Below are 15,712 nucleotides of genomic sequence, written 5' to 3'. Positions count from 1 at the left end.
TTCATATGAAAGAATTAAATTCCCTGATGTGAGCTGAAAGCATTTGCTTGATGCATTCTTTAATTCTCAGAATGCTTTTCCTCTCCTCTTCCCTTCCTGGCACACTGATCATTGGAAGCCTACCCATCCTTTAAAATATAGCTCAAATACCACCTTCTAGGAAATCCTCCCTAACATCCCCTTCCCCAACCATAAATAATCACTCTTTCTATCAAGTAATAATGATAATAAGTACTAATAGTTAGCAATTATAGCACGCTAAGGTTTGCAAAGAATCTTACAAATATTATTTCATTAACTTCCCAACAACCCTGGGAAGTAAGTACTATTATTATCATCCCTGTTTTATAGATGAGCAAACTGAGACAGACAAAGGCTAAGTGACTTGGCTAGCATCACCCAGCCAGTTAAGTGTCTGAGATGGGATATGTCCGCCTGACATCAGGGCCAGTGCTCTGACCACCGTGCTCCCTGGCTCCCTAGCCATGTCAGTATGGTTCTCTTTTCAAGCCCTGTACGTTCAAGTGAGGATATGAGTCACTCAGTCACCAAAGATGAACTGAGCATGGACTATGTGCCGTGTGTCCCTCTGGGCTCAGTAAGAGGATACGAAATTAGACTCATTGAAGGGAAGAGTTAGAACATAGAATGTTAGAGGAAGAATAAATATAGAATGGAAGGGGTAGAAGGGACCTTGCAAATAATCTAGTCCAAGTCCTGAATTTTACATGTGTGGAAACTGAGGTTTAGATAGGGGAAGTGAATTTGCCAATATTACTTATCAAATTAGTTGGGGCTGCAGTCCAGATATTCAGATTTCCTTGTGTCCTTAAGGATCTTGTAGACTAGGGGTAGAGGATGGGGACAGGACCTGTGATTTCATCGAAATAGGGAACTTCAGATGACAAAACTCTTTCAATCTGTGCAGACTGCAGACTTTTCCAAAGCTTCATGGTATGGGAGTTGCCTGGATCACTGTGAGCTTCAGTGACTTGCCCAGAGTCATAAAACTAGTATGTGTTAGAAGCAACACTTGAGCCCAGGTCTTCCTGGTTCTAAGGTCAGCTCTATCCATAATAACTATTCTGTCTCCTCAAAGCGGATAGTTTAGTAGGGGACATAAGACCTAATGCATATGAGAAGATAAATGACAATACCAGTCAGTTTAAGTACTAATATATATATATATATGTATGTATGTATATATACATGAATGCATATATACATACACGCATCTATATCTATATCTACATCCATATATAAAATGCATACAATATAATTAAAGAAGCCAGAGACCATTGATGACTAGAGTAGTCAGGAAAGTCTAAATGGAAGAGGGAGGATGAGCTAAATCCCAAAGGATAGGTGGATTTGGCTATTTAGAGAGGAAGGAGTATATGAATCTTTTTGTGATGGGGCTGATATGATTTTTACATTTTTGAGTATGCACATAGGCAGAACCCTGGACTAGGGTTTGGGAGACCTTGTTTCTTGTTCTGGCTTGCTATTGAACAATTATGTGATCTTAGGGAAATCCTTTTTCCTCTCTCTGTAATTTAATTTTGGACTACAAGACCTCATAGATTCCCTCCAGTTTGGATTCCTGTGATTTCTAGTTCCATTTGCACTAACTAGCTGGGTAAGCTTGGGCAAGGACACACGGCCTTTCTAAGGTTGTTTCCCCATCCGGCAAATGAGAGGATTGAACTAAATGATTTCTAAGGTTCTTTCTAGCTCAAAAACTCTGTAATTCCAAGATTGCTGCTATGTTCAGAATAAATAAATTGGGGGGGGGGTTCTGGTCTGGCTTTATTAGAAGGAGCTTAAGAACTGGGTGAAGCTGTAATGGCAGAAGTGGGCTAGAGAAGGTTTAAATGGAGCTAACTAAGGGGGAGGGGGGAGTGGAAGGGGTTCTTTCAAAGCTAAGGCGGGGGAGGAGAGGAATAGGGAAAAAATGGGGAGGAGAGGCAGGATGGGGTCTGGACTCGAAACGGGGTACAAGGCAGAAAGCTAGCAGGAGAGGGCTCAGAAAGGAGCTTCCCGAGAAGTGTGAGAGGCCATCAGGGCCCGTTTCAGTTGCTCATAGGTGACAAACATCACTACATTCCAGGAGCCCAAGCAGAGGAAGGAAGGCATGAACCCTTTGTAGAAGGTTTGGGGTCTCTCCTTCTGAAGCATGGTGAGGGCACAGTGGCCAGCACTGGCATACTGGCCCGCGGCAGAGTTCATGTATCTTGTCTTGACCATATCCACGGGGAAAGCAATGATGGTAGTGCAGAAGCCAGCCCCAAAGGCTGATATGAAGTGGCATGGAAGGTCATCAGTCATGAGATGGGCCTTCAGGAGGGCATCTTTGATGAGATCATAGGTCACCGGCTCAGCACAGTTGACGATAGCATTGCGGGCAACATTGGGTGAAGTTCCTTTCCATAAGCCCCAAAGGCCCTCCTCTCGGGGATAGTCTTATGGGCTTCCACTGTATCCTGGTATCACCAGCTGACACTTGCACGAGCCTGGGCCTGCAGCCTGCCAGGAGGCAGCTCCCAATGCCTGCATGTTTGGATCCCTTGGTGTAGAGCTGCTTGACAGAATCATAGAGGCCAATGCGGACAGAGGCAAAACTCATCTGGCGCTGCAACTCAGCCACCAGCCCATTGTACAGACTTCCATGGCCCTCAGTCTTCACCATGGTCAGAATGGTGATACTGGGCATTGGTAGAGGAAGCTCGGATGGCCCCCTGGCTCTCTCCTTGAATCTGCAGCCAGACTTTGGCTGTGTCCAGGGGGAAGGTGATGAGGTCAGCGATGCAGGCAGCAGTGCCAGCCCTGAGGAACTTTACGGTGGCTGTTGAAGGCACATCTGTAGGCTTAAATCCAACCATGATGAATGCTGGCTTTCTGCTACTTGCCAGGATGCAGAGGAGAAATGGAAAGATAGCCTCCACTGATTGAGCAATATGAGATAGAGGAACTCTGCCCAGAGTCCTGATCTGGAGGGTCTCAGGATGATGGCACCTTGATCAAGCTTCTCTGAAGGTGTCCCACTGTTCAAAGTTGCTCACAGCAACCATGGCCCACTTCCCTTGATTTTCCATAGGAAGTTGTTGGGAAACTGATCATACTACGTGCCTGGGACCATAGAGGAAAACACAAGGAGGCGGCAGGAGGCACAAGGTCTGCAGCAGAATCCGGCATCTGGCGGGCTGGAGGGGCTGCCTAGCTGTCTCTTTGCTTGGTCCCTAGGAGGTCTCAGCCTTGGAGGAGGTTGAAGTATGCACCATAAATAACTTTTTAATAGTGTCATCTAAAGAAAAAAAAGGAAACCAATTTACCTGAAAACAATCTGGATTGGACTTTTTACCTTTTGAAATAAAGTATATCTATTGCTTTGGAGAGTTGAATGAGTCTTCAAACCCACAACTCTACACAGGAGAGGAGACTTTAAGGAAATCTCTGAAAATTTCAGGTTTCTAAAGGTTGCCAAGTACTGCCTAATGAGTTAAAACTGCCTACACATTCGGTAATATTTATTTTAAAATTTGAATCACTACAACATCTTGAGATTTAAATTTAGTTCTGTGATTCTTCTCTGGCCCTCAGTTTCTCCATCTGAAAAATGGGCGTAATAATGCTTGTACCACCTGCAGGGATGTTTTGCGACTCAAGTGTGAGGCAAAGACATAGACGCTTAGGAGATTTGAGCTGGAAAGGACCATAGAGGACAATCTAATTGGACTCCTGGATTTTATTAATGAGTTAACTGAGACCCAGAGAATCTGAAGTGTCTTGTTCGAGATCACACCAACTAGTGCGTAGCAGAGCTATGAGATTCGAACCCAGGTCATTTCATTCCAAATGTAGTGTACTTTCCATTCGTGTCATCATAAGGGGTCTGTTGGTTTGTTATCAGCTTGTATAGTTGGATAAGTAGGGGGCTATTTTGTTCTCAGAAATGGGGAGATGCTGTCAGGGAGCTTAGCATCTAATAGAGGAGACAGCACAGAGATCAAAATAACTACAATACCAGAGAAAATAAGAGTTGTGAATAGGAGAATTACAAAGTGGCTCTCTGAAAAAAAATTGTGCACGATATGTTACATTATTAAGATATTCTCCATCACGTTCTTAAGTCTAAACAATCAACAAAACACTCAAGTTTAGATCTGTAGCATTCGCAGATTTCCAAGGTGTCATTTAACAATTGGCTCTCATGAGCAAGTGTCTTCCTTCATGCCCCCCCACCCCCGCCCTCTGCCACACACACACACACACACAAAGGGATAGAAGGAAGACTTGATCCTCTATCAGGAAACCAGATACAGTGGGAGGAACATTGGAATTGTAGGCAAAAGTCCTTGGTTTCAGTCCTGGATCATTTTCTTCCTTGAAACCTTAGTTTACCCTTCTGTAAAATGGGGTTAATGATATGTGCCCTACTTACCTCATTGGGACATAGAGAGGAAAAGAGCTTGGTGGAAAGGCACTACATAAACATGAGCTCTTAGTATCTTGTGTAAGTGCTTTGTAAGTGTGAGTCTGGGGCCAGAACGGGGGAGTGTGCTTGGAGCCATTCGCCCTGAAAAGTTCCAGTGGGGGTCAATGTCAGCAAATGTTTGTGTCTCTGTTGAGATATCAATCACTTCTCACCTGGACGCCACCAGCGGCATTGACGCACAGGCTGAGAGAGGGACAAGAGCTGAGAAGGCAGCATTGGGCTGTCTGTCCGCTGACAGCAGGATGATTTCATTGGCTGAAAACAGACAGGAATTAAATCTGCCCTGTGTGGAACAATGTCAGAAATGCGGTGTCTAGAAAAAATGCATATTGAGCAGGGCTGGAATTATACAATTACAGGGAGTGTGGCAGCTCCCAAGGGCTAGGAGAATGACCACGTTGACAATAATGTTCCCCGTCGGTGGCTTCAGATGCTCTACGGTGCTGTCAATCACCGCTGTTTGCAGTGCCTGCTGGAGCATTGCTTTCTTGCTATAAGCCATCACTGTCTAGGCATTATTAAATGTAGGCACATGGTTGTGACCGTACTGCACTCTTTGTAATCGGAACTTTTTTTCCCTTCCAACTGTGTCCTTGAAGAAAGAAAGAAAATGCAAGAATGAGTAGAGGGATTTGAGTATGGTCTTAGTGTATATTTGCTACTGATCAAGTCATTTATTGCCATTTATTCTTGTTTTTCCTCCTATTCTGTATTCTCTTTCCCCATCTCTCCTTTCTCTTTTCATCCATTACTTCTTCCCATATAGGAAGGAAATGGGATTTGTAGTCTTTGTGTGTATCTATATATATGTGTATGTGTGTCTATATATATACATATATACACACACATAGGCACTCACAGACATATATATGGAAGGAAATGGGATTTGTAGTCTTTGTGTATATCTATATCTATATGTGTGCATGTGTGTATGTGTGTGTGTGTGTATATATACACACACACAGACACACAGACACATATATATATATAATATATATGGAAAGAAATGAGATTTGTAGTCTTTGTGTATATCTATATCTATATATATGTGCATGTGTGTGTGTGTATGTATATACATATGTATATATACACATAGCAACTCACAGACATATATAGAAGGAAATGGGATTTGTAGTCTTTGTGTGTATCTGTATATGTGTGTGTGTGTATATATATATACACATAGTAGACACACACAGACATGTATATATGGAAGGAAATGAGATTTGTAGTCTTTGTGTGTATCTATATGTGCGCATGTGTGCATATGTGTATGTATGCGCACAGAGATATACACACAGACACACATACATGGAAGGAAATGAGATTTGTAGTCTTTGTGTGTGTATGTATAATTGCTAACACATATGATAAGTACAAAGAGATTGGAGTGCTATGAGTTCAAACGAAAGAGACATCATCTGCCATCTGGAGGCCTGAGGAAGGCTTCATGGCAGAGCATTTGAAAGGTGGTAGAATTTTAACAGGTAGAGATGAAGGTGGGATTTGAGAAGGGCATTCCTCATGCAGAGACATATATGGATGAAGACACAGAGGTAGCAAGGTGCTGAATGTGGATAAAGAATGGCAGCTCGTGTGTATTATCATATAATTAGAACTGAAATGAACCTTCAAGACCATCTTGGCCAGTTCCCTAATCTTACACATAGAAAAACTGAGGAATGGCTTTGCCAAGGCCATAGACATCAAGATAAAATCGCAGCAGACTTAGGATTTGAACCTAGGCCTTCTGCCTCCATATCACATTATCTCATCTCTACTTTATTTATTATTTATTTATTTATTATTTATTATTAAAACATTTATTATTTAAAACATTGGGTTCACAGGCCTCTTTTCAAACCTCTCTCCATTGTAAAGCAGGGTAAGGAGACACAGGAAGAATGGGGAGAGGTGGGTGGTGCTGCATCCAGTAAAGACCAACAAGACATTTCCTTCTATGAACCACACAGAAAACCAGTCTCCTCATTTTATAGTGAAACCTTGGATTTTCAGAGCTTTGATAAAAATATTCAGTGCTAATAATGGTTCCCTGTCAGTAAGCCATTTAGTAGCTTGTATATAGTTGGATAAGTAGGGGGATATTTTGTTCTCAGAAATGGGAAGATGCTGTCAGGGAGCTTACCATCTGATACATGAGACAGCACAGAGATCAAAATAACTGCAATACCAGAGAAAAGAAGAGTTATGAATAGGAAAATTATAAAGTACTATGTTAGGTCCAAGGAAGGAAAGTTAATTTCTAGCTAGGAATAATCATGGAAGGTTTCATGGTGAAGGTGCCATTTTAACTTGGTCCTGAATGATTAGTACATGGGAAGATAGTGCAGACACTGAAAGTTATAAAAACTGGGTTCTGCCACCCACCAGCCTTATGATCTTGGGTGAGTCCTTTTCCTTTTTCTTGTGTCAATTTTTTGGTGTAAATATGATAACTCCTTCCCCAAGCTATAAACATTTTAAACATGGTCATATGCATATGCACTAGACATATTTTATCTATTTAAGGTATGTTGCCTGATTTATGGGTCTGTAGATCCTTTGCATTCACTTCAAACTCCACTTCCCCACACCTTAGGAGTTTACAATATACATGTTGGGAATTAGTGGATTAGATGATTTCTAAGGATGCTTCCAGCTCCAAATTCTCTGAGTGGGATTAGGAGAGGCAAGAAGGAGATCCAAGGGAAAAGGTATCCAGGCTTAGGAAGTGGCAGGTGGGACAGGGCAGGATGGGGAATAGTAAGGAGTGGAGGGTACTCCAAAGCTAAATTGCAGTGTTGGAAGCTTGTGGCGGCAGTTTCTGGGAAGCCACTGAATGGAAAATCCTGCAGATTCCAAAGGAATTATGTTCCAGAGTTGGTGCTCATTGAATGGTTACATTGAATGGTTTTATAAGCACACAGCTTTTTATGAAAGAGGGATGGTCCTTTCTTGGCTCATTGCATGAGTTTTAGATATTTTTGGGAAACGTTATCTCAATATGAATTAGAAAGTCAAAGACTTGTGTTTTATTGGTGTGATAATTCCTTCTACCAACTACAGATACCACAAAGAGCAACTAATTTGTAATTTATAGGTTTAAAAGAATTGCATGAGGCAATATCAGAGGCAGAATTTGAACCCAGGTCTTTTGGACTCCAAACCCAATGCTCTATTCACTTTTCCAAGCAGATGTATGAAACACCTGATATGTGCAAGATAAAGGGGGAATATAGGGATGAAAACAGCATTGTCTGTGCCTTAAGTAGGCTTAGACTCTAAAGCAGGGTCCTTGCTTAACTTGGGGACCATGAATTTGTTTATGTGCTATTTTGATAAAGAAATTTCAATATATAATTGGTTTCATTCGTAATCCTATGTATCTTACTTGATGAATTTAAAAACAATATTCTGAGAAGACTGTCACTAGGTTGTCAAAGGGGTTTACAACACAAAAAGGATTAAGAATGGCTAATCTAAAGTGTGATTTTTTGACATCAGCAATAAACATAAGACAGCAGAAAGACTGGGGATTAGAAGAGAGGAAAGAGCCCAAGGAAGTACTGTATGAAATTCTGAAGAGGAAGAGTTTACTTCCAAGGGGATGGCAAGGAAGGCTTCATGGCAGAAGTGCCACTTGAGCTGGGAAGGAAGAGAAAGATTTCAACAAAAAGATATAGAGGGTGTTTATTCAAGGCAAGAGGTTTGGCCTGTGTCATACAGGGAGGTGGAGGAGCACAAATGGTGGTCAGGGAATGGTTGCTGGTGGGCTTCTTTGACTGGATTGTGGATAGAGTGAAGCAGCAAGAAAAGAACCCTTGATCTATCTTGAAGGGAGAATTTACAGGAAGTAGCAAAGGCAGCTTGTATTTTGACTCTTAATGTTCTCTTTGGAAGGAATTTCCCCCCCATAATCTTTAAATAGAGCTTTGTCAGTGGGAAGACCCTATTTTTGGAGCTGGGTTCATTTGGGATGAGCCCTAATTATGGATTGTTCTGAGATTTCTCAGACTTTTCCTTAGATGAAAGATAAATTGGTGGGGGGTGGGTGGGGGTGGGATGGAGGACTTCCTGAGAAGGGGGTGGAGTGTGAAGAAAATCTATTTAGACATGTGTTGGATAGGGCATTTGGGTAATCATAGGGGCAATCCTGGGGTGGAGTAGGAGAGGGGACACACTTCTATGAGTTCTGTATTTGCAGGGCATTGCAGAAGCCAAAGTTAAAACGTCATTCGTGTGTGTGTGTGTGTGTGTGTGTGTATGTGTGTGTGTTTGCGTGCACGCATGTGTGCTGAGATTCAAATGCATCTAGGTAATTGAAAGGGATATGTACTAGGTTCTTTTACTTTACTGCCCAGAAAGGTGGTAAAAAAGTTTTTGGTTTTTTTTTTTTGGAAAGCACACTGTACAGTTACCAGCTATGTGACTTAATACTCCCTCAGCCTCATTTTCTTTCTCTGTGAAATGGGGATAATACTGCTTGTACTGAGTATCTCACAGTGTTGTTTTGAAAATGCTTTGTAAACCTGAAAGTATTACAGAAAAGTGAATTAAGACTTGGCAGTCAAGGCCTTTCACAGTCTGGCTTCAGCTGACTTTTCCAGACTTATCTCATGCCCTCCTATTTCATATATACTTATTTTTCTGCTGAATTGGATGATTTAACTTTCCCCAGAACCCTTTTTAGATATATAAACAAACAAAACAAGCCTGTGCTTTCTTGCTTCCACGAATTCATTTATTCAATAAACATTCAGCAAGCACTTACTATTTGGATTCTAAGGTACAGAGGCAAAGATGGAGGGCGTTCCAGGTATGGGAGACAGTCTGTGCTAATTCATGGAAGTGGGAGGTGGCATGAAGAACAGGAAATAGCTCAATTTTGAATCTAGACTACCTGAGGGGGAGTAATGTGAAATCGTTCTGGAAAGATGACACACCATCTACTGATCCTTTATCTTTTACCTGGTTGTCCCTCATGCTTGGAGTGCTCTACCCTCCTCACCCCCACCTCCTGGCTTCCTTGGCCTCCTTCAAGACTCAGCTCTGGTTCCACTTCTTCTAAAGGTCTATCCAGTTTCTATCTGCACTGCTAGCACCTTCCCTCTGAAGTTAGCTTCCATTTACACTGTGTATATCTTATACATATATGGTTATTTATATGTGGTCTCTCTTATTAGAATGTGAGCAGGCACTGTGATATGACTTTTATGTCCTTGGTACTTTGCACAAAGCCTGGCACATAATAAATGCTTAATAAATGTTTAGTAACAGATTGACTGGAGCCCAAATGTGAAGAACTTTAAATGTCAGAGAGCTCGTATTTTATCTTAAAGGCAATAAGCTTCTGGGGTAGGCAAGTGGCCAGAATGATGCTTTAGGAATATCAGTTTGTCAACTGTGTAACAGAAGAGGCGTCAAACTCAAACAGAAGGGGATCCCTGCAAAACAGAGAGTGACCTAGAAAATCACAAATTAACATTAGCTATGTTGTATTGTACTTTTATTTATTTTGTTAAACATTGCTCAGTTACATTTTAATCTGATTTGGGCTGCTTAGGAGTTTTCCTGGTTCTTGTGGCCTGCAGAGTTGTCTCTCTTGTGTAGAGGGTGGTTGGAGGCGAGAGAGTGGAGGCAAGAAGAATAATTAAGAGCATATTGAGAGGTACAGGCTAGAAGTGATAAGGGTTGAATTATTCTGGTAGCCATGTGAGCAGAGAGATGAATTCAAGGGATGTTAGGGAGAGAGAGTTCAACAAGATTTGGCAACTGATTGGATTTTACTGATGAGGAAGAGGGAGGAGTTGAGGATGACACCAAGCTTAAGACCTTGTATAACTAGAAAGGTGGTGATGCCCTTAACAGAAACAGGAAAGTTAGGAAGATGGGTGGTTTTTTGAGGAAAGATAACAAGTTCTATTTTGGATATGGTGACTTTAATATACCTAGAAGACATCCAGTTGAAGATGTCCAGTAGTAAGTTAATAACATGGTACTGGAGTTCTTGAGAGAGACTAGCGATGGCTAGATATGGGAGTCTTGCTTAGAGATCGTAACTGAACTCATGGGAGCTGATGAGATCACAAAGAGAGGATATAAAGCAAGAAAAGAAAATTCCCAGGATACTTCCAGTATGCCCAGTATGCCTGTTGAAAATCCAAGCTACCCTTCAAGACCTACATCAGGTCCCATCTCCTCCTTGAAATTTTCTATTCTCCCTCCTTAATGACTTCCTAGTCTTCTCCTTCCCATCCTTCCTTCTCTGACCAGCTTCTAAAATAGTCTCTTACTCCACTGGTACGTATAACATATCACTCATGCCTTCTTATTCCATGTAATTCTTTTCATGTTCTGCCATTGATCTTCCATAAAAGATCCACCTAACATACTAGAAACCTTCTTCTAGGTCTTTTTTTTTTTTTTGGAGGGGGAAGGCAGGGCAATTGGGGTTAAGTGTCTTGCCCAAGATCACACAGCTAGGCAGTGTGTCAAGTGTCTGAGGCCGGATTTGAACTCAGGTTCTCCTGACTCCAGGGCCGGTGCTCTACTCACTTTCTAGGTCTTTTGATCTTTCATGTGTAACCTTTGATCTGTTAGTCTATTATTTCTCATTCTTGCTTTATGATTGGACATCCTCCTTTTCTAATTATTTTCTCTGTCAAAGACCTCATATAACTTGTTGCAAATGGATCATCATTGTTTGTACACTGTAATCTATTTATAATTGCTATTCATTTTTCCATTGTTTTGTGGGTCATCCATAACTTTGATTCTCTGGAGAATATGGTATTCTAAGATATGCAACCATGTAGCTTTGCCAGGAAAAAAAAAAACATTTACCTTAAAAAAAGATGAGTTTTTAGACTGTTGAATAGCTTGGGATCATTAAAACCACTGCATTGCCTAAAAAAAATCAGTCTGCTTTCTCTTGTTCAGTTGTGGACTCAACTCATTGTCCATCCACAGTGCTGATCTCAGATGTCTGAACCATTGTGCTAAATTATTGGGCTAGCCATCCAGCAGCAGGTAAGAATCTGGTAATAGGACTATTCATCCATTAATCCTTTTTTTTCCTGTTTTTATATTATTTCCTGTTTGTCTATATTGTTATATTGCTATTTTTTGAGATCCACGTGAGGAGGCCTGGCATGTATAATCAACATAATATCAGGAGCTAATGGAACCCCATCTATAGAGAAACATTCTTCTATTTAAAGTTTGTGCAGGACAACACATGTGACAGTGGAGAAGACCTATGATGATTATGTAATTTCCTGTCTCGTGCTTGCCTTTATTTATGATTATATCTTTATTTATGGAAAATCGGAGGGTTATTGAACAACTGTTGCCTCTGGTTGCATTTATCAAGGAATCTTGGCTGCTCTTACCGTATGCAAGAGAGATTCTTTCTTGGAGGAACACACTTTAGGGTTTTCTTCTTATTTTTAAAAACGCCTTTTAAAAAAACAACAAACCCTAAGCACAGAAGGATCTGTTTGCTGTACTTTTTAGTCATTTACGTGATTGTAAAAGTGTGATCTGCTACGGAGAATAATTTGAGAAAAATTGCCTGTTCTCATAAAGATTTTATAAAAATGAGAAAGTAGGAATATCATTTGGCAGTTGCTGATGTTCTGTCTTTAACCTTCTTTTGGGTAACAGTATCATCCGTGAATTTTTTCATTCTTCCAGTGTCTTCCCATACTTAAGATACCTTATGAAATTATTCCTTTATGCTTGCAGGATTTTTCCACTTCCTACAAGGATTTTTTGTCTGGTCCAGTCCTTCTTCCTGACTTGGACTTATATGCCATTTATACTTACTCATGGACCAGCTAGGTGGTTCAATGGAGAGAGTTCTGGGCCTGGAGTCGGGAAGATGAGTCGTCCTGAGTTCGTGTGAACCTGGGCAAGTCACTTAACCGTGTTTGTCTAACTTTCCTTATCTGTAAAATGAGCTGGAGAAGGAAATAGCAAACCCCTCCATTATCTTTGCCAAGAAAACCACATGGAGTCACAAAAAGTCAGACTGAAACAACTGAACAACAACGTCTTCACGTAGCACATTGGTAACTCAAGTACTTGGGTCTAAATGGAGTGGCTCTTATATTACTAATGATGAAAATAGACCATTATAGATGCATTACCAAATTTATTCCCTTTTGCATGTATTCTTTATCTTCCTGCCAGTTTCATCTATGAGTGCTCAGTTAGGATTCACAGCAATCTTTTTGTAGACTTGTTGCTTTTTTTAATATTTTTGTTTAATGGACCCCCTCCCCCCAAGTAATACTTTATTTGTGAAATTGGAGTCTAACTAGTGTTATCCTCGATGACCATCTATTTTGGGTGACTGAGTCTTTGCCTAATGGTGCTGAAATTTAGAAGGCTTTAATAACACTAACTTGGGGCATACACATCCTCACCTCTTCCCCAGCAAACTCAGCTGGACCCTGTGCGCTTCCTCCCTCCAACCCCTGTCCCCAAACAAAGTTTTCCTAGTTCTCTCTCTGGCTGATATGTTGTTTGCTGACCAAGGCAGCTTTTGAGACTTCTTTAGTCTTCCTGTTGTCATGACTGCTTTCCTGCTTTGGTGGGAAATGATAATATGGTAAATGGCTTTGCCTTTTTTCCTACCCCCCACTCTCCAATTGATGGCTCGTTTGAACAGATCTGTTTGAAGCTGTCATATTTGTTCATAGTATCTTCTCATCTTTAACCTTTCTTCTTGTTTTCAACAAATTTATTTTATTAGGGACTTGTACTGCCATCAACAAACATGATCATTTCCATGTACAAAGAATTGCATCTGAAACTGTGAATCTCAATTATAAATATTTTAAAGTATATAATACATTTAATGCTATAGTTCTAATACTATCCTACTTGTTGGTGTTTCTTTCTGAATCTCCTTCTGCTCCCTTTTGTGTATTTCGTAAATGTTTCATTAACTCTTTTTTTTGGCATCACTATTACTGTCCACCTTCCCCCATAACACTGCCCACCCCCAACAAAACAAAACTAAACACCCTCCCTTGTAACAAATAATATAGTTAAGCAGAGCAGATCCATACCTTGGCCGTAGTGGAAAATGCACGTCTCATCCTGCACCTCTAGTCTGTCACTACTCTGCCAACAGGTGGGAAGTATAATTCATCGGTTAATCAATATTTATTTGTTAGGCACCTGGTAAGTGCAACACACTGTGCTACATGCTAGAGATACAAATACAAAGAATGAAACACTCCCTCCTTGTAAGGAGGCTACATTCTAATGGGTGATACAATAAGCATCTATATCAGTTGGTCAGTAAGCATTTATTAACTGCCAACTATGTAATGTTCACTGTCCTAAGTGTGTGCTCTCTCTCTCTCCCCCTCTCCCCCTCCCCTTCTTTCCCTTTCCTCTCTCCTCCTCCTCTTCTTCTTCTTTCTCTTCCTCCCCTCCTCTCCTCTCTATACAGCTTAAATATAAGGAGAATAAATTAAAAATGTACAAAATAGTTAAATACTAGGTAGTTTTGGGGGAGAACACCAGCAGTAGGGGTGTGGGGGAGGTGTAGGGATCAGGAAAGGCTTAATGAAGAAGATAATTCCAAAAGTGTGTCTTAAGGGAAGAGAGGGACTGGATGAGGTACAGGTAAAAAGGGAGTGATTCCAGGTATGGGGAATGGCACTGCAAAGGGCAAAGAGATGAGAGGTGGAGTGTTGAGTTTGAGGAACTGAGAGAAAAAAAGTTTGGCAGGATAGCAGACTGTGGGAGTGGTAGTAATGTTCATTGAAGCTGCAAAGATAGATTGGGTTTGTAAAGGGCTTTAAAAACTAAACAGGGGAGTTTCTACTTCCTCCTAAAGGCAATTAGAAGACACTGGAGTTGGTTGAGTAGGAGTTTACGAGATTAGATCTGTACTTAAGAAAATTACTTTGGCAGCAGAGTGTAGAATGGACTTGAATAGTGAGAGACTTGAGGTAGGGAGACCAATTAAGAGGCTGTTGCCATCATCTTGGCAAGATTTGATAAGGGCCTGAGCTAAGGAAGGAGCTGCGTGAATGACGAGAAAGCACTGCATGTGAGAGGCATCGTGATGGTGGCGATTGGGGGAGGCAGATGTGAGGAGCTGAGGATGATATCATCCTAATTACCTGGTAAATTGGAGCCATGGAAGTACCTTCAACGGAATTAGGGAAGTTTGAAAGACAGTGAGAGATTTTTTTTTTCTATTTTGCCTAGTTGAGGTTGAGATCTCACTGGGACATCCAGTTTGGAATGTTCAATGGGCAATTGTCTTATGATACTGAATCAGCTTAGGTAAGCGACTGAGGCTGGAAATTTTGTATATCTATATTTTTGTCTCCGTATCATATATAGATAAATACGTGTATATACATGTGTATATTTGTACATATCTATTTATGAGTCATCTGCATAGAGATGGTAATTAAACCTATGGGAGCTAATGAGGTTACCAAGAAAGAGAGAGTATAGAAGAAGGATCTAGAATAGAACCTTGGAGTATACCCACAGTTGGGAGCTGTGATATGAATGGTGAACCAGCAAAGGTGACTGAAGCATTCTCTGGAATTCTGGTTGTGGTTGTTGACTTCATCAATTGATGTTCTTAGGCCTTTTAAAGTTGTTTTCCTTTATAATGTTGTGATTGTTGCATAAATTGTTCTCTTACTTGGTTCTACTCTCTTTATTCTGTTTGCATCAATTCATACAAGTCTTCCTTGGATTCTTTGACTCCATACTTCTCATGGTAGAAAGAAGACTGGACTCAAGAGTCAGGAGGACTTGCATTCAAAACCAGCCTTAGACACTTACTAGCTGTGTGAACCTAGACAAGTTACTGGACCTCTATTTGCCTCAGTATCTTCATCGTTGAAATGGGGATGATAATAGCACCTACCTCCTAGGGTTGTTGTGATGATAAAATGAGACAATATTTTTAAAGCACTTCTCAAGCCTTAAGGCACTATATAAATGCAAGCTGTCATTATCGTTACATTCACTTACCATAATTTGTCTAGTCATTTGTTAGTTATTGGAGATCTTCTTTGTTTCTTTTTGAAGTGCTACTATAAAATGTTTTTAGATCTATGGGTCTTTTCTGTCTTTCTTTGATCTCTTTGGGGGTATTTGTTTTTCAGTCGTGTCTGACTCTTCATGACCGCATTTGGAATTTTCTTGGCAGAGATACTGGAGGGGTTTGTC

General features: G+C 40.8%; 1 protein-coding gene and 1 pseudogene across 2 annotated transcripts in view; one reads left to right on the top strand and one right to left on the bottom strand.

Annotated features, from left to right (window-relative positions):
- Positions 1-15,712, top strand: part of PPP2R2C (protein phosphatase 2 regulatory subunit Bgamma) — a 393,716-nt gene that overhangs the window by 57,569 nt on the left and 320,435 nt on the right. The window lies entirely within an intron of this gene.
- Positions 2,026-2,899, bottom strand: LOC118853425 (annotated as a pseudogene).

This window comes from Trichosurus vulpecula, chromosome 6, assembly GCF_011100635.1.
Source record: "Trichosurus vulpecula isolate mTriVul1 chromosome 6, mTriVul1.pri, whole genome shotgun sequence".
NCBI classification, from domain to species: domain Eukaryota; kingdom Metazoa; phylum Chordata; class Mammalia; order Diprotodontia; family Phalangeridae; genus Trichosurus; species Trichosurus vulpecula.
This window is presented reverse-complemented; position numbering and strand designations above follow the sequence as displayed.